Consider the following 22,831-nt stretch of genomic DNA (forward strand, 5'->3'; position numbering starts at 1 on the left):
TTAGGCTGTCTGAAGTTTTATCACCAACACAGCAGTAATAAGTGCTGGCCAGAAAGACTTCTGCTCTTCGGCAACTCCTGCAGTTTAAGCCTGTAAAGTTAGGGGTCATTTAGAGGTCAGTGCCAGCTGGGGGCGGCCTTTCCAGCCTAAGCTGGGACACCCAGGGCAGGGATAAGGTAACTGCCAACCATAAACCCAGCCACCTTTCAACCCACTAGAAAGACAGAGCCTCAGGTACACATGGTTGATATTAGAGCCCAAGAAACGTTTTCAAATCAGGTGGTGGTGGCTGAATCACAGGAATGTGGAGAAGCAGTTATTTCGTCTGGAAGCCTGGATCTAATTTTGTTGGAAATCCAAAAATAAGTGCCTACTTCATGTTACTTTAATGTTTAATAATGCCCATCAAATATTCATGTACAAACAGAGTAAGATGATAAGAAATCTCCTTTATTTCTCTAAATTTAATAAAAACAAAACAATTTTCCACCATTTGTGAGTTACCCTTGTCCCTGTGCATTTAATGACATGCACTCCCCCTACATCTGAGCTGATGATGCACAGGATCCATTGGCTGTGCATGTGGGGGGGGGGTGTGGACATACCAGGAGGGGGGATGCCTAGCATATAGCTAGCTGTCCCTTAAAATATATACCCATTTGTAACATCTCCCAATATTTCCAGTGTCAAATCTTAAGTGCATGGGGACTTAATGATTAATGAGTCCGCATGGGGCCACAGGCAGGAACTGAAAACTCATTCTTTGAAATTAGCCGAAAAAAAATTCTAGCGTGTGTTGGCAGCTTTGCGTTCCTCACAGAGATGAAGTCCCCAGTTGAAGCCCCTTCCAAGGACAGCAGGGCACACTCGCTCAGGCCTCCTGTGAGCACTGCAGCGGGAATACAATTAGGCTGGGGAATAATAGCTGCAGGGAAACCAAAGGAGTCTTTTGCATATGGTGTTTGGTTGCAAAACAATGAACTTCTTTATTACTTAAGAAAGTATATAGCTCAGTTGTCAAAAATGTTCCACCCCTGCAGGTTTGGGGAAGAAAGTGACAGGCTAGGCGAGGTGAAAACAAAAGGGAAGTCGTAACTGCATATTTATTCCCACCTGGCACCAGAAGTGTTGCCCAGATAGATCCCAGAGCCTTCCAGAATTCTTCCTCAAATTAGAAAAGGAACTTAACTATCTACGCTTTCCTCCCTGTTTTTACGGGACCAAGAGGGTCTGACCTGAGATCACCAGACCCGAGAACTCATTTTCTCAGCTGAGGTTAGGACAGAGCGAGGGTGGTGCCCAAAGAGAGGGAGAAACCTTTTCTGTCCTTGAAGTTTCTGATGGAGACACACATGGCAGGGCTTCCCCCCTTTTTTCTGTGCTACTAATCCCGGCTTTGTTTTTTCCTATAGGCCAGCTCTTTAGGTAAAACGAATTGCTATTTTTTCCCTTTTTAATTTCACCCTTTTGCTCTTTTATTATTTACATCTGGAGGTTGTTCCCTTATTTATGTCTTTCTCTCCAGTTCCCCCAAACACTCCCTTACTCACAGAGCTGCAAGGCATCATGGTTCTTAGTTCTCAGCAGGAGAACTCCACACTGTCTTCAAACAAATAATTACAGGGAAGGTTAGAGGTTCACTCAAAGGTCATTTCTTTGGATACTCGTCAGAATGTTTACATTAGTAAAAACGGGGTCCTCTCAAAAGGTTGTTCAATGGGGGATACACAACAATGCAGAACATTAAAAAAGCATTCTGTGCGCTAGCAGGTCTTTATAGAAGCGCTGAACTTGGAAATGCCACTCCAGTATTACATTTTCGGCTAGTTACCATGGCATGGACTGGATGTTCACTAGCAGTTATGGCAATGGCCTTTCTTGGTCCAGGTCTCCCAAACAAATATGCATAGAAGCCTCTGAAGGTTTTCACTAGATCCTTTTTGCAAAGGGTCACAGAAATTTTGCTTTTTTCACTTGGGCCCTATTGAGCCTCTCTGAATTTTTGTTCTCTAACAATGTTTTTAATCCACAGTGCTGTATCTTGCCAGATTCATAACTCTACCACATTCTTTTAAATCACACAGAATTTTAAAAACATATGGGCCCCAATTTTTCAGAAATCTCTTAACAGACAAATCTTGCCAGTTGTCAACTCCCCTGATCTTGGGATAAATTGTAAGGGTCATAGATGTTATTATTAAAATTAACAATTAATGAGTTGTCTGTAAGAACACTTCAACACTAAAAAATGAAATTAACCCACTGCACCAATGATCCACAAGCCACTCTAAAAAAACACACACCAATGTACATATAAAATGGAGCGATTTAATTATAGATTAGAAAAAATAAAGTTAGGAGTAATTTTTTCTCTAATATCAGTATGATAAAATTTCCAGATATGGTCTTTCCCCCACATTTAATGACATGAAATTTTTTCTACTTCCTCTTGACCTGTATTTTAAAAATGAATGTATTCAGTGCTCCAGAAGTACACAGAATATCGAGTTTTGATTCAATTTAGATTTTAAAGAGTCTAAGTTGAAAATCAACTGATCATTAAGCTTTCAAGGTCCAAGCTCCATTCACATGGAAAAATACAACTCTTGGTTCAAAGACAGAAAGCAAGACGTCTTAAAAAGGCTCAAAAGGTTTCTTGAATATTAAATGGGTCTTACAAAATAACATTTTGATGAGTTAAGTGTAAATGAATCAGACACATATGGATTAAGTTATCCTTGAATTTCACACGGGCTTAAAAAATAAGGGGAAAAGAGGGTCTTGGCAAAAACATTTTGGACTTTGCCAAACCCAAAACATTTGAAAAATTGCTGAAGACATCCAACTAACCAAAATGCAGCAAGCTGCACCCAACTTTAATGAAAACCCCTAAAAGTTATTTCCAATCCAAAGACTGTTAAGTTTTTCATCTGTATCTGATATTAAAAAAAAATTCTCTAAGTCTTAATGTCATCCTGGAATGATTTTGAAGTAGAGGACATATAATATGCTTCTCTATTGGTACAAACAATTTAACTCAAAATTACAAAGTCTTCTCAGATATTAAATAGCTCTTAAAAACATTCTGAGGTTTGTAGAACTTGCACGTTTGTAAAACGTGCCACATATGATAAATGCCATAAATAAAATGTGCTAGTAAGTCTAGTGCCTTATCCAGATTTCACTCACAAAAAGAATTCATTAGGCTCATTGTGACTTTTTTTAAGGGCTAGAGATAATTCCATTAGTGACTCCTTAGGGAATGAGTACCCTAAAGTGCACTAGTTCCATTGATTTGTATTGAACACAAAGTTAGTATCCAAGCTCACACAAAGGCTCTGGAGAGTGTCTGCTAATACTATCTACTTTCTCACTAAATTTTACTAAACCAGAAAATGCATTAGTTATGTGGGGTCCTTAGAAAGCATATACTAAGACTGTTAGCTTAAAATAACTTAATTATAGAGATAAATTCAATGACTTTCCAAGAATCATGAGGATTTTTTGAGTCAACTTGGAGATGAAAAAAGAATACATTAAAAAGAATAAAGCCAAGATAGAAAAATATCATTAAAATTTTATTTTGTTGTCTTGCTGGAGAATTGTCTCCTGGAGACCTCCCCACTCCCATCCCCACTTTAACCCCCCACAGAAGAGCCAAACTTTTCAGCTTTGCATACTTTCCTGCAACTGAAATCTCACCATCGTGATTTTTCTTTTAAAGGCTTTTCACCCCAAAGCATATTTCAGATTCATAGAAGTAGGCTTAGGTGTAATTCCTGATTGCTGGTTGATTTATTTTCTTTCTTTCTTTCTTTTCCCCCTTCTTTTTAAATGGCTGATAAATCCCTTTTTTCTGGTTCACTAACTTCATGCCACACCTGGTAACCAACTCCTTCAGGCAGCATTCCTTTTGTTAAAAAGTGCAGCCTCCGCGGAGTCACCTGGAAAACCGCCAGCCCTGAACACGGGGAGGAAGCAAGACTCCCCAGAACTGAGGCTTTTGCAGGGACTGGTCTGGTGTAGGAAGTGAGGTGAACTGTTGAAGAAGGCTCAGGTCAACTTGGAGGAGGTGTTGTAGGCAGCCTGGTGACCGGGGACCTGTTCATGGTGCTTATTCACAAAGCTTGCTACTACTGGGTGTTTGAAACAATGAAACCTCAACCTTGGCAAGTCAGTGATCAAGTTTCTTTCTTTTTTCTAGTACACACACACACACACGCACACACAGCTAGTTTTTTCTATACTGTGGTTAAGGTCCAGAGTGGGGGTTTCTTAGTCAGACACATTAAAATGAGTAAATCAATGTATTAAGCAGGTTTAATACCTCTGACCATGTACTTGGACACAGAAATGATTGAGTCATGTGGCAAACATAAATTTTTCACCAATGGCCAGACAATGGGTCTTTTCTCAGAGGCCATGGTGAACAAAGAAAGGTAAATGAAATTCATGAGCTACTTGGGCACATAATCATGGTTCGTAATTAATTTCCATGAGCTGCAGCTTAATTTATACTTTGATAGATACCAGATTTGTCTACAACTTTAAAGACAAATGAACTAGCACTCATAAATTTACAATATGAAAATATGATACGAATCTGGAATCATGAACCCTTCGTAGCTTTATGAACACGCCCTGCGTACGGAGTACTTGTGCTGACGTCAAAGGCCCTGGGCAAAAGTACCAAGTAGGTGAGCTTATCTTCGGTGACCTTCTACTATGTTCCTTCAATATCTGTTCTTCTATCTAATTCTTCTTTGAAGTTATGAGGGCTCACAGAGGTTCTTTACTAAGTTACCCCACTTTGGGTAAACCTTCTTCAATTATTATTTCCTATTCTAGACTTCTCTAAATAGCAAAGTGATAAAGACCATGGACTCAAATTGTCTGCCCTCTTCTGGCTGTGTGACCCTGGGCAAGTCTACTTAACCTCCCAAGTCTCATTTTGTTTCCTGACTATAAACTGGGGCAATAGTCGGGCTCAGATTGTTTTGGAGATTAAGAGGGGCATTATACGTAAAATCCTTGGCACAGTGTCTGGCACATAGACTGAGGCTGAGTTAAATCTTAACTTACACTCAAAATGCACCCAGCTAATGTCTCCTCCTAAAGAGCTCTGTTCTTTTATTGGTAATAGTCACTAGGTGGGTGACTATTAAACTAATCCCCATGTACCCCCACAGGTAGCATGTGCCCAAGCAACAGGGTTTTTCCAGAGATCACAGCTAATCCAAATGTGTGATACCATGGCAGGGACCTCAGACATTGGAGCAGGCACCTGCTAGGGGACTGGGTAGTAAGGCGAGCTATTTGGGAATCATACTCTCTTAATGGTTCTCCAGGTCCTTGCAACTCTTGTGTTCCATTGACCAGCCACATCGATGTCATCCTGAGCTTGTTAGAAATGCAGAAATATTGTAGTCTCCAGTCTGGTGCTACTGAATCTGAATCAATATTTGAAAAGATATCCAGGTGACCCATGAGCATTTATGTTTGAGAGGTTCTTGTCCAGACCACAAACCAAACAGATGATCTAGTACTGTGCCTAGGAAAAGAAACTGGCAAAGATCAAGTTTTAACCATGAACCTTAGCTGTGAAAATGTACGCACTATTCTCTTTAGTTATCTTGGATCTAAACAGTCTTTTAATCACTTGCCTTGAGCGACAAACAATTTATAATAATTTAATTCATTTTATTCCATCTGTACCTCCTAAATGGAAGTAGGGCCAGGAAAGTGTTTTCGTGGAAATTGTTATCTCTCAGGAATGGCTAAGAGAAAGGTGGTAGAGTTTTCTTTTTATTTCATGTAATTTTGTGCTATTTGAGTTTTTAATAATAAGTGTGATTATTTTTATAATTAAAAAATTTTTAAAGGTGACCTGGAAAATTTGGCATATTATTTGACTAAGGTTTATATGGCCAATAGTAAAGTTTTTAATAAAAGTATTTGAGAAATTCCAAGATAGAAAACTACCTTTTATTTCCATTATAATACTGAGCAACAATAAACACTATTCTCTAAGTATAATCATCCCTGATGCCATATAACAAAACACCCCAGCAGGTTATGATTTTGAAGCACTATTACTCTTAACAGAATGCCATCAGATTATTTAAATGTGGCTACTTATCATGCACTATAGAAGTGATCTTTCAAAGTTACTTGAAAGTGAGGAAGAAGAAAACATGTAAACTTTCTTAGCTATTCATATCCTCTTAGAGATAAAATACTAAGTCAATAGACATAAGTTGCAGTATATTACCTCATCCTGTACATGATTTATTGCAGATGGAAATCAACTAGAAAATGAATTACTTTGAAGGTTTTACTACTGACATTAAAATTCCAGACCTGTATACCTACACACCTTAATAGTGCTTCTGAAAACAACACTTTGCAGGCACAGAAGATACATCTCCCACTTTGTTCAGCTTTCTCAGCCTAAAAAGCAGGAGTAATCATTTTCAAAATTACCAATGACCCTTGCCTGTTCATCTACCTGAACACTGTCTCCTGACTGGGCTTGGAAAAATCGAGCAGTTACTTGATCATGAGTGACATATATTTAGCCAATTCTCATTATGTTCCTAGCCGTTTACTAATTCACGATAAGAGAAGAAGATCCGACAAATCTAGCATCTTTTTAGCTTTCATGATCACCTTTGATTGAAGTATTAATTCTCTATCCTGCTTCTCAGTGGAAACCACCTAAGCATTAACCTGCCAAAAATGCACCAAGCTGTTTAGCAATTACATATTAGATATGTTTGAGGAGATCAAGGTGCACTCACATGCCCTGTGCTATGGATCTCCCTCTGATTAGCTTGTCATCTGCTCGGAAGAAGATGTAGGCTGATTCTCCCATACAGTCTAGCAGGCCAGCTGTTAGCTGCCTGTCAAGCCCTCAAGTGGACAAGTAGTCCAGGAGCAAAAATGTCACTCCTTTGATCTGGCAAGGAGCAGCTGCTGATTTATAGAGTAGGACTTTGTTCTTCCGTTCTATTTTACTTTCTTTCCTAAGGCAGAACCACAAAATCCAGGAGAAAAAAAAAAGTGCCGTTCCCAGCAACATCAACAAGCTCTGACAACTGCAACAGGGTTTTTCTTGGCCCTAACAAAGCTCTCAGGCATCTCCTTTGACGCTCACCTTTCCCCCTTGCCTCCCCCCCACACACACCATTTTCTGCAATGCGGTAGTTATTGTTTAATTCAGCTTCTGTAAATGGAATGGACTGTGGCCAGCAAGCCTGGGGCATAAACACACCTGTATGAAAGAAGCCTTATTGTAGCAACCATCTACAAGCAAGCTCGCATGAACCACACGTTCCTGAGTTCAGAAAGAATGCTCCACTCTTCTTGACAGCAAATTTTCTAAGTGAGTTTCTATTTTTAGTGCCATCAACCTATGATGACCACATTTGAACTGTTTCCTCTCCAAAGGCATCACACTCTTTAAATCAAAGAGACAAAAGGATTAGATTCTTTTCATCTGTGAGCAAACAGATCCATCAGAAATGTTTATCCACTGTCTGTAATATCAATCATTAAGTGCTGAATTAAACATCCAGAAAGGTTTTAGCAAATGCAGTATCAAAGATGCCATAATGTTGATTTCATTACCACTGATTTACACTGACACGGGCTTCCCTAATATATAAGAGGAAAAAAATTGACAACAAAATCGACATAAGCCATGTGCACTGTCTTGCTAAGAATTAAAATGGTTTCAACCTCATGATCCTGCTCTAGACGAATAAATCTGTCACATCAGAGATGCCCTGTCAACCAAGTGGAACAGGAAACGATGTGGCCTTAAGATATACTGAGAGAAGTCATCAGCCATATGTGGGTGTGTGCACATATACACATACATATATGTATACATGTGTGTATACATACGTCAAGCAACCAACTTTGCCAGAATTTAACACCTGGCTAAGTTTTCTGTGCAGTTGCTGAAAAAAAGAGTAAGATAAAGTTAAAAAGATATACTACCATATAGGTCAAAGCAAAGAGAAAAAGAACAGTTGCTAAAAATCTGGCCTCTACTCCATCATGCCTTGTTCTAGTGTTTGCTCTCTTCTTCCCTTTTTTACTATCCCAGGGGAATAAAGAGTTTTCTAAGCCTCATTTCTTAATAAGAAATTATCCCATGCCCCCTTTATTCAGTCAAAAGTTACTAAGCACCCCCCTCCTCTCCATTCAGAGACTTGTACTAGCGGATGCTTTCTCTGGGGGTGTGTATATCCCAGAGAGGGACTGAGAGAGAGTAAGTGGTAGGCAGGGAAAGAAAAGTGTAGAGAAGCAATGACCATATAAGGCCTATTTTCATCCTTTTGTAGCCCCCCCCAAATTAGAATAATTTTCAAGGTCCACAGTAACCTTGTACATGTGTCACACATTGGTTAAGTCTTCCACATTCTATACTTAACAAAAGACAAGTTTAATGACAAAAATTTGACAATGGCATAAATAATAAGGAATTATACATAATATTGAATACATGAATATGTAATTATAGGACTCTCTCCATATATATTTAAAATTTTGAAAAGGCAGTCCTTGCCTTTAAAGAGTTTTATTCTTCACACCCACAGAGACAAATTAAAAATCCCCATTTGAGAATACATAGTAATTACAAATCAACACAGTCCACACTCAGTAAATAAGTGTGACAGGGTCAATTAAAGGAGTCAGGTGGAGGTCAATCATCACGTTCTTGGCAGAGGAATACTGAATCAGATTAAAGAGCATAGATTATTGGGAAGGACAGACATAGGGGAACGGCATGTGTGAAGACACCGAGGCAGGCCAGGGCGTATTTTGCGCAAGGGAGGGTGAAGAAACTGAGTGTGGAATGGCTCCTGGTTTTGGTCCGGAAAACATGACTACAGTTAATAGACAAGTTGGTGGGAGGGTTTTTACCAGCCCTCTCAGCTTTACTGAAATATAACCGATATATGACATGGTGTAAAGTCAAGGTATCCGGCATGTTGATTTGATACTTATTTTGTAAAAAATGATTATCACGTAGCGTTAGCTAAAGCCTTCATCGTGTCATGGAATTGCCATTTCTTTTTTGTGGTGAAAACATTCAAGATTTACACTCTTAGCAACTCTCAAGTATATGATACAGTATGATGAACTATTGTCACCATGCTGTGCATCAGGTTTTTAGGACTACTCATCTTCTAGCTGGAAGTTTGGGCCAACATGTCCCCATTCCTGCCACTCTGGTGTGACAAACTGAGCCCCTAAAATTCCTGAATGGTACATGATAGAATAAAACACGGTGCCTGAGGAAGATCTGGTCCAAGAGCATGTACAAGATGAACTGATGAGAAGCTAGAAGATGAAAAGGTAGAAAGCTATTATTTAATCCAAGCAGAAGAGGGAAATAAAAGGAACCAATATTAAGGTGGTAGAATGAAAAGTGAGACATTTGGCTTAGACGACTGCTGATGAATTGTGCCTAAACACAAAGAAGAAATACAAATACACGAGGTAGTATGAGGATAAACCTGACCATCTGTTTGGTGTGCCACAGTACATAGGTGATGAAAACTGAAATTGAGAAGGAGTTCCTATTTGTGGTGGTGAGGAGGGAGAAACTCAATTGTTCAAATGTTCGCTTTGCGTTGGCAGTCAGACTTTCAGGCTGAGAAGCTATACATGTCACTCAAGATAAAGGACAAAAGAAGAGCAAAAAGTAGAAAGAAGTGACTTTAACTTCAAAACCCTCTAATCTCATCAAAATTCCAAAACCATATGAATATTCCAGAGCTGTGGCAACAACTATAATCAACTGCTTGGCTAGTTCCAAAAACATTACTTCTTCTTTATATAGCCACTAGATTTTACAAAGTGCTCTGTCTCAGAACAGCGGGCCAAGTCCATTGTCAGAACAAACTTCTGTAGTCATGGTTTTATTTCTATTAGGTCCAGTTTGCCTTTTCTTTTAACTCTGAAATAATTTGCGTGACCAGATTCATAGGCCAGTGACAGTAACATACCTGTTACACTGTGAATTGCTATAGAAGTTGGTTCCTACTCCACACTTAACAATGAAATCTACTAGAGAGTTTCCAGAATTGACTATAGAAAAAAATATATATAGGTATGTTTTAAGCAACAGGGTAAGACAATCAAGGGTGGGTTTTCTCTAGTCAGTGACAACTAATTTAGAAGAGAACTGATAGGACAAAGTGTTACATTTAAAAGGGACTCCATTAAGTGTGATGGCTTCCAAATTGTGTTCTCCTTTCAAAACATATTTTTCTTTTTAAATGGGCTTTTAAGGTGAAAAATATAGCACTTCACTCAAAATGGTGAAACAAATGGTTCTTAAGTCTCTATTCTTCAACTCAGGCCGAACCAGCCCAACACCAGCAATCGAAAGCCACTTGGTGTTTGGAAGGAAGGTGTATGCATGTGAATGTCCCGGTGGCCCTTTCATTTGTCTGTGGGGCTCCTTTTTCCGAAGCAGCAGGGGAGGCTTCAGAAGGCCAGCTTGGCGTGCCAGCAGTGTTTGGATGGGCCAGGCTCTTATCCTTGTCTCCATTCTCCTGCTGGTTGAAAGAAAGGATGTGGCGGAACACACATGCAGACAGTGGCAACATTCTCAGGGCCCTTCATCAATACCACTGCTTTCTCTGAATTGTGGCTGGGTCTCTTGTTCGAGAGGCTGAGATTTTAGCACTTTTAAAGGCAACTGTAAGTGAGAAATCTCCTACGTGTTAAGCTATAGAGTGGCTTCAACCCAAAATACGAGAAAATGAGATTAAAACACAGAAAGTCAAGTAATATTAAGAAAAAGATCCAACAAACAAAATATCATAAATACGCATTTATGTTATAGTTTTTCTGTTTAAACCGAATGCTGTTGTATTTAACCAGTTTATACTGGCATCTGATACAGGTGTCAAAGGGAAAAAAATCAAAGATTTAAAAAATTTTAAAGTCACTTTGAGTAAACTATAGTTGTAACAGCTATATATCCAACAATAATCTTTAAAAATGTTATTAAAACATATTCCATTATGTCAAACAGCAAGACAAAAAATCTGTTCATGAACAAATGACTCAATGTCCTCACATTTATGATGTTCAAACATCAGACACCAAATTCCAAATAGAATTTGTGGACTGCCTTTTCTTAATATCAAATTAAACAACTTTTATTTTGAGTTGACAGCTGGGTAGCATTCTGTATCTTCTTCAGAGATATTATATGCAGTCTTTCTGATGTGACGGTATTATTACCTACAAAATTTTTAGCATCATCCCGTAATCATAAAAGACATAAAATATATCTTTATAAATCAGAAGAGACTTAGCAAACCAGCAGTAATGCCACATCTGCTTTAGTCCTTAAATATTTTTTACTTAGAGGGTTAGTTAGTGCATTTTTTCTCCTGATTTTCAGAGAAATAAAGACATCAACTTTCAATTCTGACATTCCACACAAAGCTATAATCTCCAACAGACAAAGAAGCAAACGCATTGTATCACAATCTAAAAGAATTTTAGAGCAGATTTATATATTTCACATCTATCAGAATTTCCTAAAGTGGTTTATATGGACTATTAGAAATAGAAAGGATGGCACATTTGAATTATCTTCATTTTCACAGTATAGACAAATAACATCATCATCATCTACCAAAAAATAATTTAATTTAGCAATTGGTTTAACTGGCCCAGATTATTGTTTTGGAGTCAGATGATGCACAAATAAACAAAGAGGCAATGAATAAGTGTAAAGTTAACATGCTGACTTCCTAGGAACACACTATCCCTTCTGTCTGAATGGCTTTTCTCCCATGGTCACCTGGTCACTACACCCTTCAAAGTTGTCACTGGAGAGCATCTCTCTCAGGGAACTTCCCTGGTTCCACAGTCTGAGGAAGACTCAGTAGCACCTGGCTAATACATCCACCACAGCATTTATTCATTACCATGGTCACAATTTACTTGTCTAGCTTCCCACCAGAGAGCCTTAGAGGGCAGGGACCATATCCTAAGTCTACGTTACTGAGATTGTGTCCAGCATATAGTAACATTCTCAATAAAATGTCTGGTGAACAAATAACTGAATGAATAAATGAAAATAGGGTTCCTCTATCTTGGAATTAATGTCAAATTGAGAACAGAAGAGCTCATAGAGATTTTCTTTTCCTCGTTTTGCAAGGGGCATAGAGGAATCACTGATGAAATGATTTTCCCTAGAGTGGGGCAGAGCCAAGACAGAAAACAGTTCTGGCTTCCTGGCTCTGGTCTAGTTATCTCTGCAGTCAGAAACAACAAAAGATACAAACTAAGACATTAGCTTCAAGGTCTGAACCCATCTGGGTATGAGAGACACAAGGCAAAGAGACAGAGCGGGCATCAGGCTTTTCTAGGCTGAGGAACACGAGCTATAGTTACATTGGGGCATGATAAGTCCGATTGACTTGAGAGGAGAGAATAAGCTGAGAGTAATGGGAACTGAGTGTACAGCTCATTAATACAATGAAGCATTACGATGAGGGGGGTTGTTTGGGGACAGAGAAATAGTGAGTAGGAAGAAGGAAAATTTTTGAGATGGAGAAAGAAAAAGAGAATAGAAAACTTCCTTTTAATATTTTTCTCCAATCTTTCTAAGAAAGTTTTTCTCAAATTGTGCCCTGAGGAACACTGGTGTCATTGGGTGTTTCTCCAAAATTGGGAAGTCAGAAAATGTAGCGGAAATGACATGAAGTGAAATCAAGTGATGATGGGTCCTTTGCTGCAAGTCCTGTCGCCGCCTTTAATAGGCTAAAATGTACTATGAACCTCTAAGAAGGAAGGATGGTATGAATCAGTTCCCAACTCTAGTTATTAAGATTTTGAGGGGCACTAAGGTTCTAAGGGGTTTAAAAATGAAGCAGCATTCTGATTTTTAATCCAAATTGTATTTTTAGACCATGTATCAACTTGAAATAGGATTTCCATCTTCATATTTGCCCAAGTCAGCCTCGGATAGGAAGAGGCACGTGTTGGGCTCTTGTTTTATATTCTACCTGTTCGTAGCCCCACCTCTCACGGTTACTGTAAAACCTTACTGCTCCTCAGACCTTTGACCCCCAACATGTGCTGGCAGAAAACATCCTTTAGAACTTTTCTACCTCAAAGGTAATTTGATCATTAGAGAAGGATTTCATCCTGCAATGTTTCATTTTTCCTTTTCCCCGCTTTCCTCATATTCTCCCACTCAATAAAATAACTTTAAAAACAATCATTGGGTATTTTGCTATGTGTGCTTAAAATTTCTGCTTCCAAATGGCTGCTTAGAAACTGAAGACTAATCTTAAATGTATGATAATTTTTTTTCAATACACTCTGAATCTTTTATTAATCAGAACTGGGATTGGATTGTGGCCATCTAAGTCAAGCACATTTGTTACAGGTGTTGCCTAACACCTTACGAGTATGGGGGAGAGAGGTCAGGGGGCCGTGGGGTGGGGGAAGGATGTTAAGGAGAAGAAGAAATAAGAAGGGAAAGAGGCAGGAACTGAGAAAGTGCTCCTTTGAATAAAGTACGTCAGTGTACCTCAAATGCTCCTCCCCTCTCTCCCCCGGCCCCCAATTCTTGTTTACTGAGTGTACAAGTCCAACATCAGCTTTTACTTACAAGCGTGTTAAACACCACCTGCCTGCCCTCTGGACCTCATTGTCCCGGGATGAGGTCAGCCCGGGAAGGGCCCTGGTTCTATAAGCAATCTTGTCATTCAAGCTAACAGCAATGATTCACTTGCAGGAGGCAAAAATGACTCAATTGTTGGGCTTATTGACTCCAGGGAGCACAGCTACTCTATCATTACCATGGAGTGCAAACACCCTGAGCTCTGTGTTGGTCCACTTAAAATTACTATTTGCTGTGAAGGATTGGCAAAGCAATTCTTTCTTTTTAAAGATTTTATTTTATTTATTTTTTAGAGAGGGAAGGGAGGGAGATAGAGAGAGAGAGAGAGAAACATCAATGTGCGGTTGCTGGGGGTCATGGCCTGCAACCCAGGCATGTACTGTGACTGGGAATCAAAACTGCGACACTTTAGTTCGCAGCCCGCGCTCAATCCACTGAGCTACGCCAGCCAGGGAGGCAAAGCAATTCTTAAAATGATGGGGGTGAAAGTCAGGCAAGCGCCATTATGGGCTTTTCCTCCCGTTTAAGCAGAAGGAAGCAGTCCAGGCCTCGTTCAGAGCCTGACCCTCTTATTTAACCTTTTGTTCACTTTGCTGTATTAACATATATTAACTGGCTGGATAAGCCCTAGAGGGCACAAGAACCTCATGACCAAATTATGGTTCTGTTTTCGTGGGTAACCTCTCCTTGGGTGGAAATTAAACCGCAATACAAACACATTTTAGGTCCACGCAGAATCGAGGCGTGCCTAACAGCGGTCCGGCAAAGACCACCGCAACCAGGGAGTGGTCGGGGGAATTACACTCTAGAGGAACTGTTTGAGAAACCAAATAAATCAAATTAAATAAGTTACAAAATTATTTTCCCGTCTCATATCTGCTCCTCTTGTTTAACACCCACGACACGCTGGCGTTGCATAATCGCTCGTACGGAATGCGGCGTCTCCAGCCATAATGAGCTGCCTTCGCACAAAGGCAGCAAAAGTGGTTTCCCCACAGAGTTATCTTCTCAATTATTTATACTCGCAACACTTACACATAATGGCAGTTTTAAAATCAAACAAACAAAGCAAACTGTACAGTAAAGGAAGAAAACAAGAAGGTGCAGGGACCCTTTCTTCTGTTTTTTTGAACACCACGAGGGGTAGGGCGGCTACAGAGTGTCAACTGGATTTGGTTCCTCGAAAAGTCTCAGGGGCCTTGTGACCAGATGACATGAAAGCCTTTGCGATCACCACCTTGGTGAGGGATTACTCAAGCTCCATACCGGCCTTGCTTTTAATCTGTCACACCCAAATACTTAAAGGAATGCAAACTTTATTTTTTTTCCCTTTAAAGTCTTCCTTTGACAATTCCTAACCAGAAGACTTGACCCCCATCCTACTCCTAAAAAGAAAAAAAAGGTGCTAAGCTGTCAAAATGATGTCAGTGTAAACAGAAGATGACCACGTGTGTCGCAGTTGTCCCCCAGGCTGTGGAGAGGCCTGACAGTTTCTGTGGCACTCGTTTCCACTGTCCACACCTACCGCTGCGTCATCACTTAAAACCTCATATACAAAAGGGGAAAAGGGGCTTGGTAGGTGTACCATAACAGGTATACAGAATAAAACAACAGGTGTATTTAAACATCAAGGCAAAATTACAATGCCATTTATAGTGTTTAATTTTGGAATCTGATTAAGTGAAGTGTTTCCGCTACCATCAAGCTCCAACTGACTCTGTTCCAAGTACCTACCTCAGAAGCCTATTCAGAGTCGATGCTCAATAAATGCTAGCGAGGTGGTTTTCCAAGTTAATCCACAGATGTAGTTAAAGAGCTTATATTTTAAGAAATTAAAAGTGAACTTTGGGCCAGGCACACATTTGGACCTGCATGAAATCTGTGTTTTGTTTCAGAGTCTCTGTGAAACAGTACAAATTCCAGCCTTTAGGAAGTAGTTACTATCTTTACTTACAGAATTACTCTTCATTAAATATGTCACATATCTGTCACTCATGTATCTGTGACTGAAGATATTCATTAACAAAGCCAGTGAAACACAACTCTTATGTCACCTATGAGCCATTTCCAAATGACAAACACTGAGCAACTACTTCTTTAAATTCCAGCAGGGGAATATTAGAAAGACACGGTAAAAGAATTACAAATTGTCTCTTGCAATGTGCCTATGTGTACCCACATTAAATTTACACACATGCACACACACACTTGTTTTTCATAAATGTACCTTGTGACTTGACACATCTTGACACTTGGTTAAAAGAAAAAAAAAAACTTAAGGAAATTTTCCCCCAAGCATACAGAAACCACTGTGGAAGGTCCGAAGGAAAAAAACACACCATCCTGAAAAGAAATCAGACCATGGTCCCTAACCCACGGGATGGGGTCATCGGAGTGAAGAAGTTGGGGCTGAGGTGGGACCCGCCATCTCGTTTTACTTTGCTCCGAGGAACGGAACAAAGTGCACATCATATTGTGGCCACTTGCTGATTCGTAAAGCCCTTCTTAGCCATCTAAAGCTAAAAAATAAACCGCATTTTGTTGTCTAGTTTTTTATTCCTGACACTCTCACCTCTGAGATCAAAGCATTTGGTAGTGTGAGGGGAGCTGAGGGATTGTGGACTCAGTTTTATTTATCAGTATAAAACTACACCCTACTGTTTGCACTCCTGGCAGCCCCGACACCTTCAACTCAAACAATGATCTTTCCGAGTGTGTGCACTGTGGTCACAGGCTGGACAAAGGTACAGGAGAGCACAGATGATGGTAAGAAGACTGTTGTGCCAAAAGACTAAGAACACATCCTTGCTGTTGGCAAGTAGAAATCTGAATGAATGGTGTATTGCAAATATGTCCTGTGACGTGCATAACATATTTTTTCAAAGACGTTGAGGCAATAGCCAGCACATGATTAACCATTATGTGAAAGATTTGTTAAATGTTAATGCCTGGAAGAGAGGTGGAAAGTTTCTGCATTTTCAAATATGGGCCAGTTCTGAAGGGAAATCTCAGATTCTGTGAACGCACTCTAGGACTTGAAAAGCGCTCCTTTTGGCAGTCAAAACCGATTTAAAGGTCAGTGGATTATGGGTGGAAGTGAGTTGGTTTGGAGAGTAAAACCAGAAAAACGGACGAGGTTGAGAGGGTGTGGCTTTTGTCCCTGGGAGGGCTCCTGATGATGGGAATAGAAGTTGCTATCCGCGGCTTGAGGGCAGTAATATTACACGGCTCTCAATTCCCAATGGGACAGATTTGCAAGAAACCTTAACCTCTATTTTTTCCAGCTTTCCTCAACCACAGCAACAGACTCATTCTTAGCAGACCAGCCAATTAACCAAGCATTTAAAAAAACCACAAATCTATATCAATAGTTTTGCAGGATGAAGAGAAAGATGTGTGAAGTAAACACTTAATCATTGTTATAATAAGTTGTAAAATAAGTTGAAAAGGGCTATGGTTGATAAAAGTGATTTTTAAAAAATCAGAACAAATGACATATTTGTCTTCTTTCTTCTAAGCATCCTTTGCGTATTTTTTTATGTGTTAGTTCACAGGGACCGGCCTTTGGTTTACCCTTGACTGGTGGCAAATCTGATAAAGGGTTGGCATAAATATGCTGAGTCTGGTTTACAATTTGTTTGGCAACTTCCCTTCCCAGATAAACATAATCCAAGTACAGCTTCTAAAAAAAAAAAAAAAGAAAAAGAAAAAGTTGTGTTTACTTGTCCTGTGCTTAAGGACTTTTTTTTCCTTCTAAATGTTCCCTCAGGATGCTGGCTTGCAACCTAGAAAAAGCTTGGATTTCAGCTGCAGTCTCCAAGGTATTCTACTGTTCAGCCAGGCCGTTTGCTGGGAGGGAAGCTCTCTACCTTGCTGATTTAATTAACAGGATTCTTTTCATTATTATGGGGATTTAGTTTCTTCTTGCCTCTCAGTGTTTGGAAACACTGATTTATGTTTTATATTTTGAAGGGAAATTTATTGTTCTTTGACAGCTGAGGCTCAGTAAATTCCCAGCATTGAAGGGACCCCAGGGAGGTGTCATCGTTGCCTAGCCCACCTACATGCTGTCATCTCCAGCGCTCCCTCCAGAAGTGAGAAGACCCATCAGCTGTTCAAGGCCCACCCCACTCCTCCTCCCTCTGATAATTATGCCAGCAGGGGTTGGCCCATTCCCATTTATGAATGGTGGTATTAGTAGGTTGATCGGTAACTGTGAATCACCGATTCATTTAAGTGAAGCAAACAGTCCATGAATCTTTGGATGGGATTTAATCTCTTGACTAAATGGAGCTCATTGACTTAAGTGGTAGACTGTGCTGTACTTATGATGACGATCATGGCTGAACCAAAAATCAGGGCAAATTCTCTAAATATGAGTACACTTATGGGGTCAATAAAAATGTACTTGAAATCAGTACTACAGGATATTTGGCTGGGGTGGTCATTACAACTCTACTAAATTACCATTCTTCTAAACCACACAGTCCAACAAATTCTGACATGGGGAAAAAGTAACACATTTAGTGAAAACTCTAGAAGACTTATAGAAAAATTATATTTTAGGTAAAAAATTTCAGGTATCAGTTAATGTCCATTATTTGATTATAGTCAAAATCTCCTTTTCTAGAGGGTTTCATAATTCATCTTCACTTATATTATTATAATTAATATTTATTGAGCTAGTCAATAAACTGAGTGTATGCATGCCTCTTCTTATTTTTCACAAAAACCTCACAATGCAGGAATTATTATTAGCATTCCCATTTTATGGCTGGGGAAACTGAGACTTAGCAAATCCAATAATAATGCCTTGGGTGATATTGTTAGGAAGTAGCAAAGATGGGACTGAAATCCAGGTCTTCCTTACTTTAATGACTGTGTTCTATGTGAATATCTAGAATGAATACAGCCTTTCCAGGGTGTATCTACTGATAGAGAAAGAAGGCATTATAGGCTGCATTGTGTTCCCCCAGATTTATATGTTGACCTCTCAATACCCAGTATCTCAGTGTGTAATGACATCTAGAGATAAGGTCTTTTTTAAATTTTTGTATTTATTTTTTTAACTGTTGTTCAAGTACAGTTTTCTGTTCTTTACCCCGATCCCAGCCCACCCCTGCAGTCCTCCCCACCTCCCTCCCATTTCCACCCCCACTAGTTTTTGTCCATGTGTCCTTTATACTTGTTCCTATAAACCCTTCCTTTTTTCCCCTGAAATTACACACCATGTTCATGGATCAGAAGAATTAACATCATCAAAATGTCCATACTACCCAAAGCAATTTACACATTCAACGCAATACTTATTAAAGTACCAATGGCATATTTCATGGACATAGAACAAACACTTCAAAAATTTATATGAAACCATAAATGACCCTGAGTAGCTGCTGCAATTTTGAGAAAGAACAGTAAAGTAGGAGGGATCACAACACCTGATATCAAACTCTATTGCAAGGCCAATGTAATCAAAACAGCCTGGTACTGGCATAAAAACAGGCACTTGGACCAGTGGAACAGAACAGAGAGCCCAGGAATAAATACAAGTCTCAACGGTCAATTAATATTTGACAAAGGGAGCAGCAACATAAAATGGAATAAAAATAGCCTCTTCAACAAATGGTGTTGGGAGAACTGGACAGCTACGTACCAAAAAATAAAACTCGAGCACCAACTTACACCATACACAAAAATAAATTCAAGGTGGAGATAAGGTCTTTAAAGAGGTAAGTTAAAATGAAGCCATTAAAGTGGGACCCTAATCTGACATGACTGGTGTCCTTATGAGAAGAGAGAGAGTCCTGGGGCTGCAGGTGCACCACGGAGAAGGCCCATGAGGGCACACGGAGAAGGTGGCCATGGGTGATCCAAAGGGAGGCCTCTGAAGAAACCAAACCTACTGACACTTTGATCTTGGACTTCCAGCCGCCAGGACTGTTAAAAAATAAGTTCCTATTTTTTAAGCCACCCAGTCTGTGGTATTCTGTTATGGCAGCCCTAGCAAACTAATGCAGAAGGTAACATAGAAACAGGAGCTAGAGGAAAAAGCAAAAGCCAAATTTTAAATCTGAAAAAATGGTTACTTCCCCCCTCCATGACCTCTGGAGACACCCTGCCTTTGGTGGCATTGGTTCCTGTCCACTTTGCACACACACTATGTCTAACCTTTGTTTTCCAAAAAAGCAAGTGAGCAGAAGGTGTAGAATGGCTAATAGTATTGCTAAGACAACAGGGACAGAGTTAGGTGAAGGAAGCCATTCTGTGTGTGAGAAAGGCAGTGTAACTCAGAGAAGGGAAGAGGAAGAGGGCTGATAAAACAGGTGGAGATAGTTTTTAGTATTTGGAGGATCTGCCTGAACATAAGCCTCCCCGCCAAACACACAGTTAGGAAATTAGGGATATTTAGGGCTGTTCTTTTGGTCTTAGGAGAGGTCTGTAGCTGAAACATCTCCTGGGAACCAGAAAACTTCTTGATAACACTCTGGTCACAAGCCTGCTTAGTTCTAGGGGACCCCTTTATCTCATATCTCCCAGTCAGGCAGGAAAATGGAGCCAATTTTCAGACTAAGCATATAAAGTAGAACTTTGAAAATGGCTTGATTTCTAGACCAGAACTTTTCACTTATCTAGATTCATACGCCAGTAGTTCTAAGGAAGAATAAAGAAAGAATTCAGAAGTGCATGCATATGATAGTGGTTAGTATTTTCAAAATCTTTAAAATCAAAGGATGTGGGTATGAGAATGTGGTCTGACTGGTAAAGAAAACATGAATTAAAATAAGCCTTACTCTGAACCTGAATCAACAGGTCCAAGATAATTTTCTCATTTATAAGTTCTCCAGGGTTATATGAGAGTTGTGTTTCCAAAATTTGAATTATCTTTGTTTATTTAGATAATCAGGATCCCCAAATTCAGATCATAAGTCTATCTTAAACTTTCAGACTTCTCAAAATTTTCCACAAAGGAAGTCCTCAACAGATTTTTATCTCCAACTGTACTCTAGGGAAACACCTGGGTAAAACGTTACCTGGGACTACCAACCCATCATCACCCTGAACATAACCTAAGAGAATTTTGGGTCGATAGAATACAGGAGCAAGAAAACATTTGAAAATTAACACAGACAGTGGTGAGAAGCCTATGCCATAGACATGGCGAGGATTTCTCTACATACAAGGGTAAGGTTCAGAATGGAAGCCTCTTTCGGCCTGCCTCATCTCTGCACCACCTACAGTGGCCCCATTCCCATCGTCTACGTGGCGCATTCTCCCTTCAGTCCCTGATGTTCCTGCTTCACCTCCTTTGTGTTACTGACAGTTTTTGATGCCTTAGAGAAATTCTGGAATACACAATTCTTGATCCCTTGAACAGATACATCTTCAGTGTCTGCTGTTTACTTGGCAATGCACTGAGGTCCTGACGGGGAGGAACACAAAAGAATGTGTATGAGCAGCCACATTTGCCAAGTGAAAAAAAGCACTCAATTTGGGATTCATATCATGCTCTAAGTATCCCCTGGTTTAATTGGAGAAATAAGACATACACTTATCCATCAATCTGTTAAGTTTTTTAAAAAAATTTTTAAAGATTTTGTTTTATTTTTAGAGAGAGGAGAAGAGAGGAAGAAAGAGAGAAACACATTAATGTGAGAAAGAAACATTGATTGGTTGCCTCTCATATAGGCACTTTCTGGGGACCACACCCCCAACCCAGGTATGTGCCAAGATAGGGATCAAACTGGTAACCTTTTGCTTTTCAGGATGACACCCAACCAACTGAGCCACACCGACCAGGGCTTTTCAGTTTTATTTAATGAGGAAAACAGCACAACCTAATGGAAACAGCATAGGTTTGAGAGGCCAAGGTTTGAACCCTGGCTATATCAATTACTGTGTGGTTTTGGACAGGTTCTTTAACACTTCTGTGTTTTCATATCCTCAACTGTAAAATGAGAATAAATTATATGATCTACTTCAAAGACTTGCCCTAAAGATGAAATGTGATGGCCAATTGTATTATAAAGGCATCAGAACATCATCTGAGAATTACAAGGAGAAATATTTAAATCATTCTAAAATAAATTCCTAACATTTACAATCCTCCAAATACTGCAAGTTATACACGGATGAAGGAGATTCAATCTTGCTCTCAGAAAGCCTGAAGTTTGGCAGTAAAGAGATGACTGCACTACAAGATGAAAGAGGCTCTATGGCAGGAATGGCCATGGGTGTACAGAAAGAGTGGACATAATGCAGGGAGAAGAAGAAGGGAGCTTTTGGGCTCCTCCTTGAAGGATTCTGATGGGTGGAAATGGGGAGGATAGAAAAATGCGGAACATACGAGGTAGAGGGAACTACTTAAGCAAATGCACAGAGAGAGCAAGTACTTCTGGCTACTATGCTTAGTAGACAAGGTACTGGATTGAAATTAGGAGACAAATGCAAATCCTGGTTTGCAATTTCTTGGCTACTATTTGACCTCTCTGATTCACCATTTCTCATCTGCAGAATGGCGATGATATGCCTCATAGAGTTATTGCAAAGATTAAGCACTTAGCCAAATAGCTGGCATATTTGAAATAAAATATATTTAGAAAGGGTGATTAGAAACATTTCCAATATTACCAAAGGAATTCTAATTAGTTTCTAGGTTTGTGTCCAGTGGCCCAATCATAGCACTTATTTCTGATAAAAGTTGAACAGTGGAGGATGAGTTTCAAAGTTCATTTCTGTTGTTAACTTACATTTAGCCATTATTTTATTTACAATGCACCTCTGTTGGACTGTCAGTGGGAAAAAGTGAGTAATAACTGAGAAAACTTGAATTTTAGGCTATTTTGCTAGGATTTCTCTTTCAGGGTGTTATAGGCATGGGGAGGCACAAACACCATAGGTGGGCCTTTGTTCAGAGCTCACAGATTATTCATCTAGATATTTAGGCATAAAGAATAACATGCTCATTCTAGTCATTGTTCTTTGAAGTCAAGGACAAGGAGTCTCATGTTTGGAGCATGGGTATTCATGCTGGAATAAGAAAAAGAAAAAGAAATAAGTTTGATATTAAGTTCCCAAAAATACTTGGCAACCAACACCTCTCTTCCAAGACCACCTTTTTTTGATTCTCGGAAATCTTAGAAGGGTGAGGGTGAGAATGAT

The 22,831-nt window shown here is 39.6% G+C and overlaps 1 protein-coding gene across 10 annotated transcripts in view; it reads right to left on the reverse strand.

Moving 5' to 3' along the window:
- Positions 1–22,831, reverse strand: part of MEIS2 (Meis homeobox 2) — a 200,146-nt gene that overhangs the window by 6,255 nt on the left and 171,060 nt on the right. The gene's annotated exons all lie outside the window — the stretch shown is intronic.

This window comes from Phyllostomus hastatus, unplaced genomic scaffold, assembly GCF_019186645.2.
Source record: "Phyllostomus hastatus isolate PE091 unplaced genomic scaffold, TTU_PhHast_1.1 phas_scaffold_501, whole genome shotgun sequence".
NCBI classification, from domain to species: Eukaryota; Metazoa; Chordata; class Mammalia; order Chiroptera; family Phyllostomidae; genus Phyllostomus; species Phyllostomus hastatus.